Genomic DNA, 19610 nt, shown 5'->3' with positions numbered 1-19610 from the left:
TTAGGTTACGTTAGGTTAGGTTAGGTTAGGTAAGGTTAGGTTAGGTTAGGTTGGGTTGGGTGTTGTTGGGTTGGGTGTTGTTGGGTTGGGTTGGGTTGGGTTAGGCTGGGTTAGGTTAGGTTAGGTTAGGTTAGGTTAGGTTACGTTAGGTTATGTTAGGTTAGGTTAGGTTACGTTAGGTTAGGTTAGGTCAGGTAAGGTTAGGTTACGTTAGAATAGGTTAGGTTAGGTTAGGTTACGTTAGGTTAGGTTAAGTTAGGTTAGGTTAGGTTTGGTTAGGTTTGGTTTGGTTAGCTTAGGTTAGGTTAGGTTGGGTTGGGTTGGGTTAGGTTAGGTTAGGTTAGGTTAGGTTGGGTTAGGTTAGTTTAGGTTAGGTTAGGTTAGGTTAGGTTGGGTTAGGTTAGGTTAGGTTTGGTAAGGTTAGGTTAGGTTAGGTTACGTTAGGTTAAGGTATGAACCGTGGTAAAACCGCATTAAACAATGTCACTTAGTGAGATGCAGTGTTTTTCACCTTTACAAGTTGGGAACTGTGATATCTAATGTGAAAGCGCTTGAAACCGTCGTAATGTTGTAGAAAGCAATGTAAAGTAGCGAGTAAAACGTTTTCTAACGATAGAAGTGCGAAGGTTATGTTAGGTTATGTTATATTAAGCTAGGTAGCGTCGTGAAACTACCAAAAACAACGTCATCTAACGAGATAGTGTTGTTTTATTGCGAGTACGAAACTGCGATAGGTGAAATGTTGTGAAAGCACACAAAACGGCACACAAAAAGCACACAACACTATCATCTAACGAGATAGTGTTGTTTTATTGCGAGTACGAAACTGCGATAGGTGAAATGTTGTGAAAGCACACAAAACGGCATGAACAAGCCAAATACTGCGTGTTGTACCGTTACAAGTGCGAAACTGCTATGTTGTGATATTCTCGTTAAAGCGCATGCAAGCATCGTGAAACCTTAAAGAACGACGTCATTTAGCGAGATACAGCGTTCTCTACTGCAATAAGTTGGTGAAAAACTGTGAGGTTATGCAAATATCCTAATTGTGAACGAAACAGTGTAATAGAGCGTTTTTTAATGCAAGTGCGAATGTTAGGTTAGGTTAAGATATGAACCGTCGTAAAACCGCATTAAACAATGTCACTTAGTGAGATGCAGTGTTTTTCACTATTACAAGTCGGGAACTGCGATATCTAAAGTGAAAGCGCTTGCAAACGTCGTTAGGTTAGGTTAGGTTAGGTTAGGTTAGGTTACGTTAGGTTAGGTTAGGTTAGGTTTGGTTAGGTTAGGTTAGGTTAGGTTAGGTTAGGGATGTTAGGTAAGGTTTGGTTAGGTTAGGTTAGGTTAGGTTGGGTTAGGTAAGGTTAGGTTAGGTTAAGATATGAACCCCGCTAAAACCGCATTAAACAATGTCACTTAGTGAGATGCTGTGTTTTTCACCATTAAAAGTCGGGAACTGCGATATCTAACGTGAAAGCGCATGAAACCGTCGTAATCTTGTAGAAAACATTGTAAAGTTGCGAGTAAAACGTTTTCTAACGATAGAAGTGCGAAGGTTAGCTTGAGTTATGTTAGTTTAAGCTATGTAGCGTCGTGAGACCACCAAAAAGGACGTCATCTAACGAGATAGTGTTGTTTTATTGCATGTACGAAACTGCAATAGGTGAAATGTTGTGAAAGTACACAAAACGGCTTGAACAAGCCAGATACTGCGTGTTGTACCGTTACAAGTGCGAAACTGCTATAATGTGATATTCTCGTTAAAGCGCATGCAAGCATCGTGAAACCTTAAAGAACGATGTCATTTAGCGAGATACAGCGTTCTGTACTGCAATAAGTTGGTGAAAAACTGTGAGGTTATGCAAATATCGTAATTGTGAACGAAACAGTGTAATAGAGCGTTTTTCAATACAAGTACGAATGTTAGGTTAGGTTGACATATCAACCATCGTAAAACCGCATTAAACAAAGTCACTTAGTGAGATGTAGTGTTTTTCAACATTACAAGTCGGGAACTACGATATCTAATGTGAAAGCGCATGAAACCGTCGTAATCTTGTAGAAAACATTGTAAAGTTGAGAGTAAAACGTTTTCTAACGATAGAAGTGCGAAGGTTAGCTTGAGTTATGTTAGTTTAAGCTATGTAGCGTCGTGAGACCACCAAAAAGGACGTCATCTAACGAGATAGTGTTGTTTTATTGCATGTACGAAACTGCAATAGGTGAAATGTTGTGAAAGTACACAAAACGGCATGAACAAGCCAAATACTGCGTGTTCTACCGTTACAAGTGCGAAACTGCTATATTGTGATATTCTCGTTAAAGCGCATGCAAGCATCGTGAAATTTTAAAGAACAATGTCATTTAGCGAGATACAGCGTTCTGTACTGCAATAAGTTGGTGAAAAACTGTGAGGTTATGCAAATATCGTAATTGTGAACGAAACAGTGTAATAGAGCGTTTTTCAATACAAGTACGAATGTTAGGTTAGGTTAAGATATGAACCGTCGTAAAACCGCACTAAAGAATGTCACTTAGTGAGATGCAGTGTTTTTCACCATTACAAGTCGGGAACTGCGATATCTAATGTGAAAGCGCTTGCAAACGTCGTTAGGTTAGGTTAGGTTAGGTTAGGTTAGGTTACGTTAGGTTAGGTTTGGTTAGGTTAGGTTAGGTTAGGTTAGGTTATGTTAGGCTAGGTTGGGTTAGGTTAGGTTAGCTTACGTTAGGTTAAGGTATGAACCGTCGTAAAACCGCAATAAACAATGTCACTTAGTGAGATGCAGTGTTTTTCACCTTTACAAGTTGGGAACTGCGATATCTAATGTGAAAGCGCTTGAAACCGTCGTAATGTTGCAGAAAGCAAAGTAAAGTAGCGAGTAAAACGTTTTCTAACGATAGAAGTGCGAAACTTATGTTAGGTTATGTTAGTTTAAGCTAGGTAGCGTCGTGAAACCACCAAAAACGACGTCATCTAACGAGATAGTGTTGTTTTATTGCGAGTACGAAACTGCGATAGGTAAAATGTTGTGAAAGCACACAAAACGGCATGAACAAGCCAAATACTGCGTGTTGTACCGTTACAAGTGCGAAACTGCTATGTTTTGACATTCTCGGTAAAGCACATGCAAGTATCGTGAAGCCTTAAAGAACGATGTCATTTAGCGAGATACAGCGTTCTGTACTGTAATAAGTTGGTGAGAAACTGTGAGGTCAAGCAAATATCGTAATTGTGAACAAAACAGTGTAATTGAGCGTCTTTAGATACAAGTGCGATTGTTAGGTTAGGTTGACATATCAACCGTCGTAAAACCGCATTAAACAATGTCACTTAGTGAGATGTAGTGTTTTTCAACATTACAAGTCGGGAACTACGATATCTAATGTGAAAGCGCATGAAACCGTCGTAATCTTGTAGAAAACATTGTAAAGTTGCGAGTAAAACGTTTTCTAACGATAGAAGTGCGAAGGTTAGGTTAGGTTAGGTTAGTTTAAGCTAGGTAGCGTCGTGAAACTACCAAAAACGACGTCATCTAACGAGATAGTGTTGTTTTATTGCGAGTACGAAACTGCGATAGGTAAAATGTTGTGAAAGCACACAAAACGGCATGAACAAGCCAAATACTGCGTGTTGTACCGTTACAAGTGCGAAACTGCTATGTTTTGACATTCTCGGTAAAGCGCATGCAAGTATCGTGAAACCTTAAAGAAATATGTCATTTAGCGAGATACAACGTTCTTCACTGCAATAAGTTGGTGAAAAACTGTGAGGTTATGCAAATATCGTAATTGTGAACAAAACAGTGTAATAAAGTGTTTTTAGATACAAGTGCGAATGTTAGGTTAGGTTAAGATATGAACCGTCGTAAAACCGCATTAAACAATGTCAAAAATGTCAATTAGTGAGATGCAGTGTTTTTCACCATTAAAAGTCGGGAACTGCGATATCTAATGTGAAAGCGCTTGCAACCGTCGTTAGGTTAGGTTAGGTTAGGTTTTGTTAGGTTAGGTTAGGTTAGGTTAGATTAGGTTAGGTTGGGTTGAGTTGGGTTAGGTTAGGTTAGGTTAGGTTAGGTTGGGTTAGGTTAGGTTAGGTTAGGTTAGGTTACGTTAGGTTAGGTTAGGTTACGTTAGGTTAGGTTAGGTTAGGTAAGGATAATTTGGTTAGGTTAGGTAAGGTTAGGTTAGGTTAGGTTGGGTTGGGTGTTGTTGGGTTGGGTGTTGTTGGGTTGGGTTGGGTTGGGTTAGGTTGGGTTAGGTTAGGTTAGGTTACGTTAGGTTAGGTTAGGTTAGGTTACGTTAGGTTATGTTAGGTTAGGTTACGTTAGGTTAGGTTAGGTCAGGTAAGGTTAGGTTACGTTAGAATAGGTTAGGTTAGGTTAGGTTACGTTAGGTTAGGTTAAGTTAGGTTAGGTTAGGTTTGGTTAGGTTTGGTTAGGTTAGCTTAGGTTAGGTTAGGTTGGGTTGGGTTGGGTTAGGTTAGGTTAGGTTAGGTTGGGTTAGGTTAGTTTAGGTAAGGTTAGGTTAGGTTAGGTTGGGTTGGGTTGGGTTAGGTTAGGTTAGGTTAGGTTTGGTAAGGTTAGGTTAGGTTAGGTTACGTTAGGTTAAGGTATGAACCGTCGTAAAACCGCATTAAACAATGTCACTTAGTGAGATGCAGTGTTTTTCACCTTTACAAGTTGGGAACTGTGATATCTAATGTGAAAGCGCTTGAAACCGTCGTAATGTTGTAGAAAGCAATGTAAAGTAGCGAGTAAAATGTTTTCTAACGATAGAAGTGCGAAGGTTATGTTAGGTTGAGTTATGTTAGTTTAAGCTAGGTAGCGTCGTTAAACTACCAAAAACAACGTCATCTAACGAGATAGTGTTGTTTTATTGCGAGTACGAAACTGCGATAGGTGAAATGTTGTGAAAGCACACAAAACGGCATGAACAAGCCAAATACTGCGTGTTGTACCGTTACAAGTGCGAAACTGCTATGTTGTGATATTCTCGTTAAAGCGCATGCAAGCATCGTGAAACCTTAAAGAACGATGTCATTTAGCGAGATACAGCGTTCTGTACTGCAATAAGTTGGTGAAAAACTGTGAGGTTATGCAAATATCCTTATTGTGAACGAAACAGTGTAATTGAGCGTATTTAGATACAAGTGCGAATGTTAGGTTAGGTTGAGATATCAACCGTCGTAAAACCGCATTAAACAATGTCACTTAGTGAGATGTAGTGTTTTTCAACATTACAAGTCGGGAACTACGATATCTAATGTAAAAGCGCTTGAAACCGTCGTAATCTTGTAGAAAACATTGTAAGGTTGCGAGTAAAACGTTTTCTAACGATAGAAGTGCGAAGGTTAGCTTGAGTTATGTTAGTTTAAGCTATGTAGCGTCGTGAGACCACCAAAAAGGACGTCATCTAACGAGATAGTGTTGTTTTATTGCATGTACGAAACTGCAATAGGTGAAATGTTGTGAAAGTACACAAAACGGCTTGAACAAGCCAGATACTGCGTGTTGTACCGTTACAAGTGCGAAACTGCTATAATGTGATATTCTCGTTAAAGCGCATGCAAGCATCGTGAAACCTTAAAGAACGATGTCATTTAGCGAGATACAGCGTTCTGTACTGCAATAAGTTGGTGAAAAACTGTGAGGTTATGCAAATATCCTAATTGTGAACGAAACAGTGTAATTGAGCGTATTTAGATACAAGTTCGAATGTTAGGTTAGGTTGAGATATCAACCGTCGTAAAACCGCATTAAACAATGTCACATAGTGAGATGCAGTGTTTTTCACCTTTACAAGTTGGGAACTGCGATATCTAATGTGAAAGCGCTTGAAACCGTCGTAATGTTGCAGAAAGCAATGTAAAGTAGCTAGTAAAACGTTTTCTAACGATAGAAGTGCGAAGGTTATGTTAGGTTGAGTTATGTTAGTTTAAGCTACGTAGCGTCGTGAAACCACCAAAAACGACGTCATCTAACGAGATAGTGTTGTTTTATAGCGAGTATTAAACTGCGATAGGTGAAATGTTGTGAAAGCACACAAAACGGCATGAACAAGCCAAATACTGCTTGTTCTACCGTTACAAGTGCGAAACTGCTATATTGTGATATTCTCGTTAAAGCGCATGCAAGCATCGTGAAACCTTAAAGAACAATGTCATTTAGCGAGATACAGCGTTCTGTACTGCAATAAGTTGGTGAAAAACTGTGAGGTTATGCAAATATCGTAATTGTGAACAAAACAGTGTAATAGAGCGTTTTTAGATACAAGTGCGAATGTTAGGTTAGGTTAAGATATGAACCGTCGTAAAACCGCATTAAACAATGTCAATTAGTGAGATGCAGTGTTTTTCACCATTAAAAGTGGGGAACTGCGATTTTTAATGTGAAAGCGCTTGCAAACGTCGTTAGGTTAGGTTAGGTTAGGTTAGGTTACGTTAGGTTAGGTTTGGTTAGGTTAGGTAAGGTTTGGTTAGGTTAGGTTAGGTTAGGTTGGGTTAGGTAAGGTTAGGTTAGGTTAAGATATGAACCCCGCTAAAACCGCATTAAACAATGTCACTTAGTGAGATGCTGTGTTTTTCACCATTAAAAGTCGGGAACTGCGATATCTAACGTGAAAGCGCATGAAACCGTCGTAATCTTGTAGAAAACATTGTAAAGTTGCGAGTAAAACGTTTTCTAACGATAGAAGTGCGAAGGTTAGGTTGAGTTATGTTAGTTTAAGCTAGGTAGCGTCGTGAAACCACCAAAAACGACGTCATCTAACGAGATAGTGTTGTTTTATAGCGAGTATTAAACTGCGATAGGTGAAATGTGAATGCACACAAAACGGCATGAACAAGCCAAATACTGCGTGTTCTACCGTTACAAGTGCGAAACTGCTATATTGTGATATTCTCGTTAAAGCGCATGCAAGCATCGTGAAACCTTAAAGAACAATGTCATTTAGCGAGATACAGCGTTCTGTACTGCAATAAGTTGGTGCACAACGTTGAGGTTATGCAAATATCGTAATTGTGAACGAAACAGTGTAATAGAGCGTTTTTCAATACAAGTACGAATGTTAGGTTAGGTTGACATATCAACCATCGTAAAACCGCATTAAACAATGTCACTTAGTGAGATGTAGTGTTTTTCAACATTACAAGTCGGGAACTACGATATCTAATGTGAAAGTGCATGAAACCGTCGTAATCTTGTAGAAAACATTGTAAAGTTGCGAGTAAAACGTTTTCTAACGATAGAAGTGCGAAGGTTAGCTTGAGTTATGTTAGTTTAAGCTATGTAGCGTCGTGAGACCACCAAAAAGGACGTCATCTAACGAGATAGTGTTGTTTTATTGCATGTACGAAACTGCAATAGGTGAAATGTTGTGAAAGTACACAAAACGGCATGAACAAGCCAAATACTGCGTGTTCTACCGTTACAAGTGCGAAACTGCTATATTGTGATATTCTCGTTAAAGCGCATGCAAGCATCGTGAAACCTTAAAGAACGATGTCATTTAGCGAGATACAGCGTTCTGTACTGCAATAAGTTGGTGAAAAACTGTGAGGTTATGCAAATATCGTAATTGTGAACGAAACAGTGTAATAGAGCGTTTTTCAATACAAGTACGAATGTTAGGTTAGGTTAAGATATGAACCGTCGTAAAACCGCATTAAACAATGTCACTTAGTGAGATGCAGTGTTTTTCACCATTACAAGTCGGGAACTGCGATATCTAATGTGAAAGCGCTTGCAAACGTCGTTAGGTTAGGTTAGGTTAGGTTAGGTTAGGTTAGGTTAGGTTACGTTAGGTTAGGTTTGGTTAGGTTAGGTTAGGTTAGGTTATGTTAGGTTAGGTTGGGTTAGGTTAGGTAAGGTTACGTTAGGTTAAGGTATGAACCGTCGTAAAACCGCATTAAACAATGTCACATAGTGAGATGCAGTGTTTTTCACCTTTACAAGTTGGGAACTGCGATATCTAATGTGAAAGCGCTTGAAACCGTCGTAATGTTGCAGAAAGCAATGTAAAGTAGCTAGTAAAACGTTTTCTAACGATAGAAGTGCGAAGGTTATGTTAGGTTGAGTTATGTTAGTTTAAGCTACGTAGCGTCGTGAAACCACCAAAAACGACGTCATCTAACGAGATAGTGTTGTTTTATTGCGAGTATTAAACTGCGATAGGTGAAATGTTGTGAAAGCACACAAAACGGCATGAACAAGCCAAATACTGCGTGTTCTACCGTTACAAGTGCGAAACTGCTATATTGTGATATTCTCGGTAAAGCGCATGGAAGTATCGTGAAACCTTAAAGAACGATGTCATTTAGCGAGATACAGCGTTCTGTACTGCAATAAGTTGGTGAAAAACTGTGAGGTTATGCAAATATCCTAATTGTGAACGAAACAGTGTAATAGAGCGTTTTTAATACAAGTGCGAATGTTAGGTTAGGTTAAGATATGAACCGTCGTAAAACCGCATTAAACAATGTCACTTAGTGAGATGCAGTGTTTTTCACCATTACAAGTCGGGAACTGCGATATCTAATGTGAAAGCGCTTCAAAACGTCGTAATCTTGTAGAAAACATTGTAAAGTTGCGAGTAAAACGTTTTCTAACGATAGAAGTGCGAAGGTTAGGTTAGGTTAGGTTAGTTTAAGCTAGGTAGCGTCGTGAAACTACCAAAAACGACGTCATCTAACGAGATAGTGTTGTTTTATAGCGAGTATTAAACTGCGATAGGTGAAATGTGAAAGCACACAAAACGGCATGAACAAGCCAAATACTGCGTGTTCTACCGTTACAAGTGCGAAACTGCTATATTGTGATATTCTCGTTAAAGCGCATGCAAGCATCGTGAAACCTTAAAGAACAATGTCATTTAGCGAGATACAGCGTTCTGTACTGCAATAAGTTGGTGAAAAACTGTGAGGTTATGCAAATATCGTAATTGTGAACAAAACAGTGTAATAGAGCGTTTTTAGATACAAGTGCGAATGTTAGGTTAGGTTAAGATATGAACCGTCGTAAAACCGCATTAAACAATGTCAATTAGTGAGATGCAGTGTTTTTCACCATTAAAAGTGGGGAACTGCGATATCTAATGTGAAAGCGCTTGCAACCGTCGTTAGGTTAGGTTAGGTTAGGTTAGGTTAGGTTTGGTTAGGTTAGGTTAGGTTAGATTAGGTTAGGTTGGGTTGAGTTGGGTTAGGTTAGGTTAGGTTAGGTTAGGTTGGGTTAGGTTAGGTTAGGTTAGGTTAGGTTAGGTTACGTTAGGTTAGGTTAGGTTAGGTAAAGATAATTTGGTTAGGTTAGGTAAGGTTAGGTGAGGTTAGGTTAGGTTGGGTTGGGTGTTGTTGGGTTGGGTTGGGTTGGGTTAGGTTGGGTTAGGTTAGGTTAGGTTACGTTAGGTTAGGTTAGGTTACGTTAGGTTATGTTAGGTTAGGTTAGGTTACGTTAGGTTAGGTTAGGTCAGGTAAGGTTAGGTTACGTTAGAATAGGTTAGGTTAGGTTAGGTTACGTTAGGTTAGGTTAAGTTAGGTTAGGTTAGGTTTGGTTAGGTTAGGTTAGGTTAGCTTTGGTTAGGTTAGGTTGGGTTGGGTTGGGTTAGGTTGGGTTAGGTTAGGTTAGGTTAGGTTAGGTTGGGTTAGGTTAGTTTAGGTTAGGTTAGGTTAGGTTAGGTTGGGTTGGGTTGGTTAGGTTAGGTTAGGTTAGGTTAGGTAAGGTTAGGTTAGGTTAGGTTAGGTTAGGTTACGTTAGGTTAAGGTATGAACCGTCGTAAAACCGCATTAAACAATGTCACTTAGTGAGATGCAGTGTTTTTCACCTTTACAAGTTGGGAACTGTGATATCTAATGTGAAAGCGCTTGAAACCGTCGTAATGTTGTAGAAAGCAATGTAAAGTAGCGAGTAAAACGTTTTCTAACGATAGAAGTGCGAAGGTTATGTTAGGTTGAGTTATGTTAGTTTAAGCAAGGTAGCGTCGTGAAACTACCAAAAACAACGTCATCTAAGAGATAGTGTTGTTTTATTGCGAGTACGAAACTGCGATAGGTGAAATGTTGTGAAAGCACACAAAACGCAATGAACAAGCCAAATACTGCGTGTTGTACCGTTACAAGTGCGAAACTGCTATGTTGTGATATTCTCGTTGAAGCGCATGCAAGCATCGTGAAATCTTAAAGAACGATGTCATTTAGCGAGATACAGCGTTCTGTACTGCAATAAGTTGGTGAAAAACTGTGAGGTTATGCAAATATCCTAATTGTGAACGAAACAGTGTAATAGAGCGTTTTTAATACAAGTGCGAATGTTAGGTTAGGTTAAGATATGAACCGTCGTAAAACCGCATTAAACAATGTCACTTAGTGAGATGCAGTGTTTTTCACCATTACAAGTCGGGAACTGCGATATCTAATGTGAAAGCGCTTCAAAACGTCGTTAGGTTAGGTTAGGTTAGGTTAGGTTAGGTCAGCTTAGGGTATGTTAGGTAAGGTTTGGTTAGGGTAGGTTAGGTTAGGTTGGGTTAGGTAAGGTTAGGTTAGGTTAAGATATGAACCGCACTAAAACCGCATTAAACAATGTCACTTAGTGAGATGCTGTGTTTTTCACCATTACAAGTCGGGAACTGCGATATCTAATGTGAAAGCGCATGAAACCGTCGTAATCTTGTAGAAAACATTGTAAAGTAGCGAATAAAACGTTTTCTAACGATAGAAGTGCGAAGGTTCGGTTAGTTTGAGCTAGGTAGCGTCGTGAAACCACCAAAAACGATGTCATCTAACGAGATAGTGTTGTTTTATTGCGAGTACGAAACTGCGATAGGTGAAATATTGGGAAAGCACACAAAATGGCATGAACTAGCCAGATACTGCGTCTTGTGCCGTTACAAGTGCGAAACTGCTTTATTGTGATATTCTCGTTAAAGCGCATGCAAGTATCTTGAAACCTTAAAGAACGATGTCATTTAGCGAGATACAGCGTTCTGTACTGTAATAAGTTGGTGAGAAACTGTGAGGTCAATCAAATATCGTAATTGTGAACGAAACAGTGTAATTGAGCGTATCTAGATACAAGTGCGAATGTTAGGTTAGGTTGAGATATCAACCGTCGTAAAACCGCATTAAACAATGTCACTAAGTGAGATGCAGTGTTTTTCACCATTACAAGTCGGGAACTGCGATATCTAATGTGAAAGCGCGTGCAAACGTCGTTAGGTTAGGTTAGGTTAGGTTAGGTTAGGTTACGTTAGGTTAGGTTTGGTTAGGTTAGGTTAGGTTAGGGTATGTTAGGTTAGGTTGGGTTAGGTTAGGTTAGGTTACGTTAGGTTAAGGTATGAACCGTCGTAAAACCGCAATAAACAATGTCACTTAGTGAGATGCAGTGTTTTTCACCTTTACAAGTTGGGAACTGCGATATCTAATGTGAAAGCGCTTGAAACCGTCGTAATGTTCCAGAAAGCAATGTAAAGTAGCGAGTAAAACGTTTTCTAACGATAGAAGTGCGAAGGTTATGTAAGGTTGAGTTATGTTAGTTTAAGCTAGGTAGCGTCGTGAAACCTCCAAAAACGACGTCATCTAACGAGATAGTGTTGTTTTATAGCGAGTATTAAACTGCGATAGGTGAAATGTGAATGCACACAAAACGGCATGAACAAGCCAAATACTGCGTGTTCTACCGTTACAAGTGCGAAACTGCTATATTGTGATATTCTCGTTAAAGCGCATGCAAGCATCGTGAAACCTTAAAGAACAATGTCATTTAGCGAGATACAGCGTTCTGTACTGCAATAAGTTGGTGCACAACGTTGAGGTTATGCAAATATCGTAATTGTGAACGAAACAGTGTAATAGAGCGTTTTTCAATACAAGTACGAATGTTAGGTTAGGTTGACATATCAACCATCGTAAAACCGCATTAAACAATGTCACTTAGTGAGATGTAGTGTTTTTCAACATTACAAGTCGGGAACTGCGATATCTAATGTGAAAGCGCTTGAAACCGTCGTAATGTTGCAGAAAGCAATGTAAAGTAGCGAGTAAAACGTTTTCTAACGATAGAAGTGCGAAACTTAGGTTATGTTAGTTTAAGCTAAGTAGCGTCGTGAAACCACCAAAAACGACGTCATCTAACGAGATAGTGTTGTTTTATTGCGAGTACGAAACTGCGATAGGTAAAATGTTGTGAAAGCACACAAAACGGCATGAACAAGCCAAATACTGCGTGTTGTACCGTTACAAGTGCGAAACTGCTATGTTTTGACATTCTCGGTAAAGCGCATGCAAGTATCGTGAAACCTTAAAGAACGATGTCATTTAGCGAGATACAGCGTTCTGTACTGTAATAAGTTGGTGAGAAACTGTGAGGTCAAGCAAATATCGTAATTGTGAACGAAACAGTGTAATTCAGCGTCTTTAGATACAAGTGCGAATGTTAGGTTAGGTTGACATATCAACCGTCGTAAAACCGCATTAAACAATGTCACTTAGTGAGATGTAGTGTTTTTCAACATTACAAGTCGGGAACTACGATATCTAATGTGAAAGCGCATGAAACCGTCGTAATCTTGTAGAAAACATTGTAAAGTTGCGAGTAAAACATTTTCTAACGATAGAAGTGCGAAGGTTAGGTTAGGTTAGGTTAGTTTAAGCTAGGTAGCGTCGTGAAACCACCAAAAACGACGTCATCTAACGAGATAGTGTTGTTTTATTGCGAGTACGAAACTGCGATAGGTAAAATGTTGTGAAAGCACACAAAACGGCATGAACAAGCCAAATACTGCGTGTTCTACCGTTACAAGTGCGAAACTGCTATATTGTGATATTCTCGTTAAAGCGCATGCAAGCATCGTGAAACCTTAAAGAAATATGTCATTTAGCGAGATACAACGTTCTGTACTGCAATAAGTTGGTGAAAAACTGTGAGGTTATGGAAACATCGTAATTGTGAACAAAACAGTGTAATAAAGCGTTTTTAGATACAAGTGCGAATGTTAGGTTAGGTTAAGATATGAACCGTCGTAAAACCGCATTAAACAATGTCAATTAGTGAGATGCAGTGTTTTTCACCATTAAAAGTCGGGAACTGCGATATCTAATGTGAAAGCGCTTGCAACCGTCGTTAGGTTAGGTTAGGTTAGGTTTTGTTAGTTTAGGTTAGGTTAGGTTAGATTAGGTTAGGTTGGGTTGAGTTGGGTTAGGTTAGGTTAGGTTAGGTTGGGTTAGGTTAGGTTAGGTTAGGTTAGGTTACGTTAGGTTAGGTTAGGTTAGGTTACGTTAGGTTAGGTTAGGTTAGGTAAGGTTAGGTTAGGTTAGGTTGGGTTGGGTGTTGTTGGGTTGGGTGTTGTTGGGTTGGGTTGGGTTGGGTTAGGCTGGGTTAGGTTAGGTTAGGTTAGGTTAGGTTAGGTTACGTTAGGTTATGTTAGGTTAGGTTAGGTTACGTTAGGTTAGGTTAGGTCAGGTAAGGTTAGGTTACGTTAGAATAGGTTAGGTTAGGTTAGGTTACGTTAGGTTAGGTTAAGTTAGGTTAGGTTAGGTTTGGTTAGGTTTGGTTTGGTTAGCTTAGGTTAGGTTAGGTTGGGTTGGGTTGGGTTAGGTTAGGTTAGGTTAGGTTAGGTTGGGTTAGGTTAGTTTAGGTTAGGTTAGGTTAGGTTAGGTTGGGTTAGGTTAGGTTAGGTTTGGTAAGGTTAGGTTAGGTTAGGTTACGTTAGGTTAAGGTATGAACCGTGGTAAAACCGCATTAAACAATGTCACTTAGTGAGATGCAGTGTTTTTCACCTTTACAAGTTGGGAACTGTGATATCTAATGTGAAAGCGCTTGAAACCGTCGTAATGTTGTAGAAAGCAATGTAAAGTAGCGAGTAAAACGTTTTCTAACGATAGAAGTGCGAAGGTTATGTTAGGTTATGTTATATTAAGCTAGGTAGCGTCGTGAAACTACCAAAAACAACGTCATCTAACGAGATAGTGTTGTTTTATTGCGAGTACGAAACTGCGATAGGTGAAATGTTGTGAAAGCACACAAAACGGCACACAAAAAGCACACAACACTATCATCTAACGAGATAGTGTTGTTTTATTGCGAGTACGAAACTGCGATAGGTGAAATGTTGTGAAAGCACACAAAACGGCATGAACAAGCCAAATACTGCGTGTTGTACCGTTACAAGTGCGAAACTGCTATGTTGTGATATTCTCGTTAAAGCGCATGCAAGCATCGTGAAACCTTAAAGAACGACGTCATTTAGCGAGATACAGCGTTCTCTACTGCAATAAGTTGGTGAAAAACTGTGAGGTTATGCAAATATCCTAATTGTGAACGAAACAGTGTAATAGAGCGTTTTTTAATGCAAGTGCGAATGTTAGGTTAGGTTAAGATATGAACCGTCGTAAAACCGCATTAAACAATGTCACTTAGTGAGATGCAGTGTTTTTCACTATTACAAGTCGGGAACTGCGATATCTAAAGTGAAAGCGCTTGCAAACGTCGTTAGGTTAGGTTAGGTTAGGTTAGGTTAGGTTACGTTAGGTTAGGTTAGGTTAGGTTTGGTTAGGTTAGGTTAGGTTAGGTTAGGTTAGGGATGTTAGGTAAGGTTTGGTTAGGTTAGGTTAGGTTAGGTTGGGTTAGGTAAGGTTAGGTTAGGTTAAGATATGAACCCCGCTAAAACCGCATTAAACAATGTCACTTAGTGAGATGCTGTGTTTTTCACCATTAAAAGTCGGGAACTGCGATATCTAACGTGAAAGCGCATGAAACCGTCGTAATCTTGTAGAAAACATTGTAAAGTTGCGAGTAAAACGTTTTCTAACGATAGAAGTGCGAAGGTTAGCTTGAGTTATGTTAGTTTAAGCTATGTAGCGTCGTGAGACCACCAAAAAGGACGTCATCTAACGAGATAGTGTTGTTTTATTGCATGTACGAAACTGCAATAGGTGAAATGTTGTGAAAGTACACAAAACGGCTTGAACAAGCCAGATACTGCGTGTTGTACCGTTACAAGTGCGAAACTGCTATAATGTGATATTCTCGTTAAAGCGCATGCAAGCATCGTGAAACCTTAAAGAACGATGTCATTTAGCGAGATACAGCGTTCTGTACTGCAATAAGTTGGTGAAAAACTGTGAGGTTATGCAAATATCGTAATTGTGAACGAAACAGTGTAATAGAGCGTTTTTCAATACAAGTACGAATGTTAGGTTAGGTTGACATATCAACCATCGTAAAACCGCATTAAACAAAGTCACTTAGTGAGATGTAGTGTTTTTCAACATTACAAGTCGGGAACTACGATATCTAATGTGAAAGCGCATGAAACCGTCGTAATCTTGTAGAAAACATTGTAAAGTTGAGAGTAAAACGTTTTCTAACGATAGAAGTGCGAAGGTTAGCTTGAGTTATGTTAGTTTAAGCTATGTAGCGTCGTGAGACCACCAAAAAGGACGTCATCTAACGAGATAGTGTTGTTTTATTGCATGTACGAAACTGCAATAGGTGAAATGTTGTGAAAGTACACAAAACGGCATGAACAAGCCAAATACTGCGTGTTCTACCGTTACAAGTGCGAAACTGCTATATTGTGATATTCTCGTTAAAGCGCATGCAAGCATCGTGAAATTTTAAAGAACAATGTCATTTAGCGAGATACAGCGTTCTGTACTGCAATAAGTTGGTGAAAAACTGTGAGGTTATGCAAATATCGTAATTGTGAACGAAACAGTGTAATAGAGCGTTTTTCAATACAAGTACGAATGTTAGGTTAGGTTAAGATATGAACCGTCGTAAAACCGCACTAAAGAATGTCACTTAGTGAGATGCAGTGTTTTTCACCATTACAAGTCGGGAACTGCGATATCTAATGTGAAAGCGCTTGCAAACGTCGTTAGGTTAGGTTAGGTTAGGTTAGGTTAGGTTACGTTAGGTTAGGTTTGGTTAGGTTAGGTTAGGTTAGGTTAGGTTATGTTAGGCTAGGTTGGGTTAGGTTAGGTTAGCTTACGTTAGGTTAAGGTATGAACCGTCGTAAAACCGCAATAAACAATGTCACTTAGTGAGATGCAGTGTTTTTCACCTTTACAAGTTGGGAACTGCGATATCTAATGTGAAAGCGCTTGAAACCGTCGTAATGTTGCAGAAAGCAAAGTAAAGTAGCGAGTAAAACGTTTTCTAACGATAGAAGTGCGAAACTTATGTTAGGTTATGTTAGTTTAAGCTAGGTAGCGTCGTGAAACCACCAAAAACGACGTCATCTAACGAGATAGTGTTGTTTTATTGCGAGTACGAAACTGCGATAGGTAAAATGTTGTGAAAGCACACAAAACGGCATGAACAAGCCAAATACTGCGTGTTGTACCGTTACAAGTGCGAAACTGCTATGTTTTGACATTCTCGGTAAAGCACATGCAAGTATCGTGAAGCCTTAAAGAACGATGTCATTTAGCGAGATACAGCGTTCTGTACTGTAATAAGTTGGTGAGAAACTGTGAGGTCAAGCAAATATCGTAATTGTGAACAAAACAGTGTAATTGAGCGTCTTTAGATACAAGTGCGATTGTTAGGTTAGGTTGACATATCAACCGTCGTAAAACCGCATTAAACAATGTCACTTAGTGAGATGTAGTGTTTTTCAACATTACAAGTCGGGAACTACGATATCTAATGTGAAAGCGCATGAAACCGTCGTAATCTTGTAGAAAACATTGTAAAGTTGCGAGTAAAACGTTTTCTAACGATAGAAGTGCGAAGGTTAGGTTAGGTTAGGTTAGTTTAAGCTAGGTAGCGTCGTGAAACTACCAAAAACGACGTCATCTAACGAGATAGTGTTGTTTTATTGCGAGTACGAAACTGCGATAGGTAAAATGTTGTGAAAGCACACAAAACGGCATGAACAAGCCAAATACTGCGTGTTGTACCGTTACAAGTGCGAAACTGCTATGTTTTGACATTCTCGGTAAAGCGCATGCAAGTATCGTGAAACCTTAAAGAAATATGTCATTTAGCGAGATACAACGTTCTTCACTGCAATAAGTTGGTGAAAAACTGTGAGGTTATGCAAATATCGTAATTGTGAACAAAACAGTGTAATAAAGTGTTTTTAGATACAAGTGCGAATGTTAGGTTAGGTTAAGATATGAACCGTCGTAAAACCGCATTAAACAATGTCAAAAATGTCAATTAGTGAGATGCAGTGTTTTTCACCATTAAAAGTCGGGAACTGCGATATCTAATGTGAAAGCGCTTGCAACCGTCGTTAGGTTAGGTTAGGTTAGGTTTTGTTAGGTTAGGTTAGGTTAGGTTAGATTAGGTTAGGTTGGGTTGAGTTGGGTTAGGTTAGGTTAGGTTAGGTTAGGTTGGGTTAGGTTAGGTTAGGTTAGGTTAGGTTACGTTAGGTTAGGTTAGGTTACGTTAGGTTAGGTTAGGTTAGGTAAGGATAATTTGGTTAGGTTAGGTAAGGTTAGGTTAGGTTAGGTTGGGTTGGGTGTTGTTGGGTTGGGTGTTGTTGGGTTGGGTTGGGTTGGGTTAGGTTGGGTTAGGTTAGGTTAGGTTACGTTAGGTTAGGTTAGGTTAGGTTACGTTAGGTTATGTTAGGTTAGGTTACGTTAGGTTAGGTTAGGTCAGGTAAGGTTAGGTTACGTTAGAATAGGTTAGGTTAGGTTAGGTTACGTTAGGTTAGGTTAAGTTAGGTTAGGTTAGGTTTGGTTAGGTTTGGTTAGGTTAGCTTAGGTTAGGTTAGGTTGGGTTGGGTTGGGTTAGGTTAGGTTAGGTTAGGTTGGGTTAGGTTAGTTTAGGTAAGGTTAGGTTAGGTTAGGTTGGGTTGGGTTGGGTTAGGTTAGGTTAGGTTAGGTTTGGTAAGGTTAGGTTAGGTTAGGTTACGTTAGGTTAAGGTATGAACCGTCGTAAAACCGCATTAAACAATGTCACTTAGTGAGATGCAGTGTTTTTCACCTTTACAAGTTGGGAACTGTGATATCTAATGTGAAAGCGCTTGAAACCGTCGTAATGTTGTAGAAAGCAATGTAAAGTAGCGAGTAAAATGTTTTCTAACGATAGAAGTGCGAAGGTTATGTTAGGTTGAGTTATGTTAGTTTAAGCTAGGTAGCGTCGTTAAACTACCAAAAACAACGTCATCTAACGAGATAGTGTTGTTTTATTGCGAGTACGAAACTGCGATAGGTGAAATGTTGTGAAAGCACACAAAACGGCATGAACAAGCCAAATACTGCGTGTTGTACCGTTACAAGTGCGAAACTGCTATGTTGTGATATTCTCGTTAAAGCGCATGCAAGCATCGTGAAACCTTAAAGAACGATGTCATTTAGCGAGATACAGCGTTCTGTACTGCAATAAGTTGGTGAAAAACTGTGAGGTTATGCAAATATCCTTATTGTGAACGAAACAGTGTAATTGAGCGTATTTAGATACAAGTGCGAATGTTAGGTTAGGTTGAGATATCAACCGTCGTAAAACCGCATTAAACAATGTCACTTAGTGAGATGTAGTGTTTTTCAACATTACAAGTCGGGAACTACGATATCTAATGTAAAAGCGCTTGAAACCGTCGTAATCTTGTAGAAAACATTGTAAGGTTGCGAGTAAAACGTTTTCTAACGATAGAAGTGCGAAGGTTAGCTTGAGTTATGTTAGTTTAAGCTATGTAGCGTCGTGAGACCACCAAAAAGGACGTCATCTAACGAGATAGTGTTGTTTTATTGCATGTACGAAACTGCAATAGGTGAAATGTTGTGAAAGTACACAAAACGGCTTGAACAAGCCAGATACTGCGTGTTGTACCGTTACAAGTGCGAAACTGCTATAATGTGATATTCTCGTTAAAGCGCATGCAAGCATCGTGAAACCTTAAAGAACGATGTCATTTAGCGAGATACAGCGTTCTGTACTGCAATAAGTTGGTGAAAAACTGTGAGGTTATGCAAATATCCTAATTGTGAACGAAACAGTGTAATTGAGCGTATTTAGATACAAGTTCGAATGTTAGGTTAGGTTGAGATATCAACCGTCGTAAAACCGCATTAAACAATGTCACATAGTGAGATGCAGTGTTTTTCACCTTTACAAGTTGGGAACTGCGATATCTAATGTGAAAGCGCTTGAAACCGTCGTAATGTTGCAGAAAGCAATGTAAAGTAGCTAGTAAAACGTTTTCTAACGATAGAAGTGCGAAGGTTATGTTAGGTTGAGTTATGTTAGTTTAAGCTACGTAGCGTCGTGAAACCACCAAAAACGACGTCATCTAACGAGATAGTGTTGTTTTATAGCGAGTATTAAACTGCGATAGGTGAAATGTTGTGAAAGCACACAAAACGGCATGAACAAGCCAAATACTGCTTGTTCTACCGTTACAAGTGCGAAACTGCTATATTGTGATATTCTCGTTAAAGCGCATGCAAGCATCGTGAAACCTTAAAGAACAATGTCATTTAGCGAGATACAGCGTTCTGTACTGCAATAAGTTGGTGAAAAACTGTGAGGTTATGCAAATATCGTAATTGTGAACAAAACAGTGTAATAGAGCGTTTTTAGATACAAGTGCGAATGTTAGGTTAGGTTAAGATATGAACCGTCGTAAAACCGCATTAAACAATGTCAATTAGTGAGATGCAGTGTTTT

This window comes from Rhipicephalus microplus, chromosome 1, assembly GCF_043290135.1.
Source record: "Rhipicephalus microplus isolate Deutch F79 chromosome 1, USDA_Rmic, whole genome shotgun sequence".
In the NCBI taxonomy this organism is placed as follows: domain Eukaryota; kingdom Metazoa; phylum Arthropoda; class Arachnida; order Ixodida; family Ixodidae; genus Rhipicephalus; species Rhipicephalus microplus.
The sequence above is the reverse complement of the archived record's forward strand: the minus strand, read 5'-3'. Positions refer to the sequence as shown.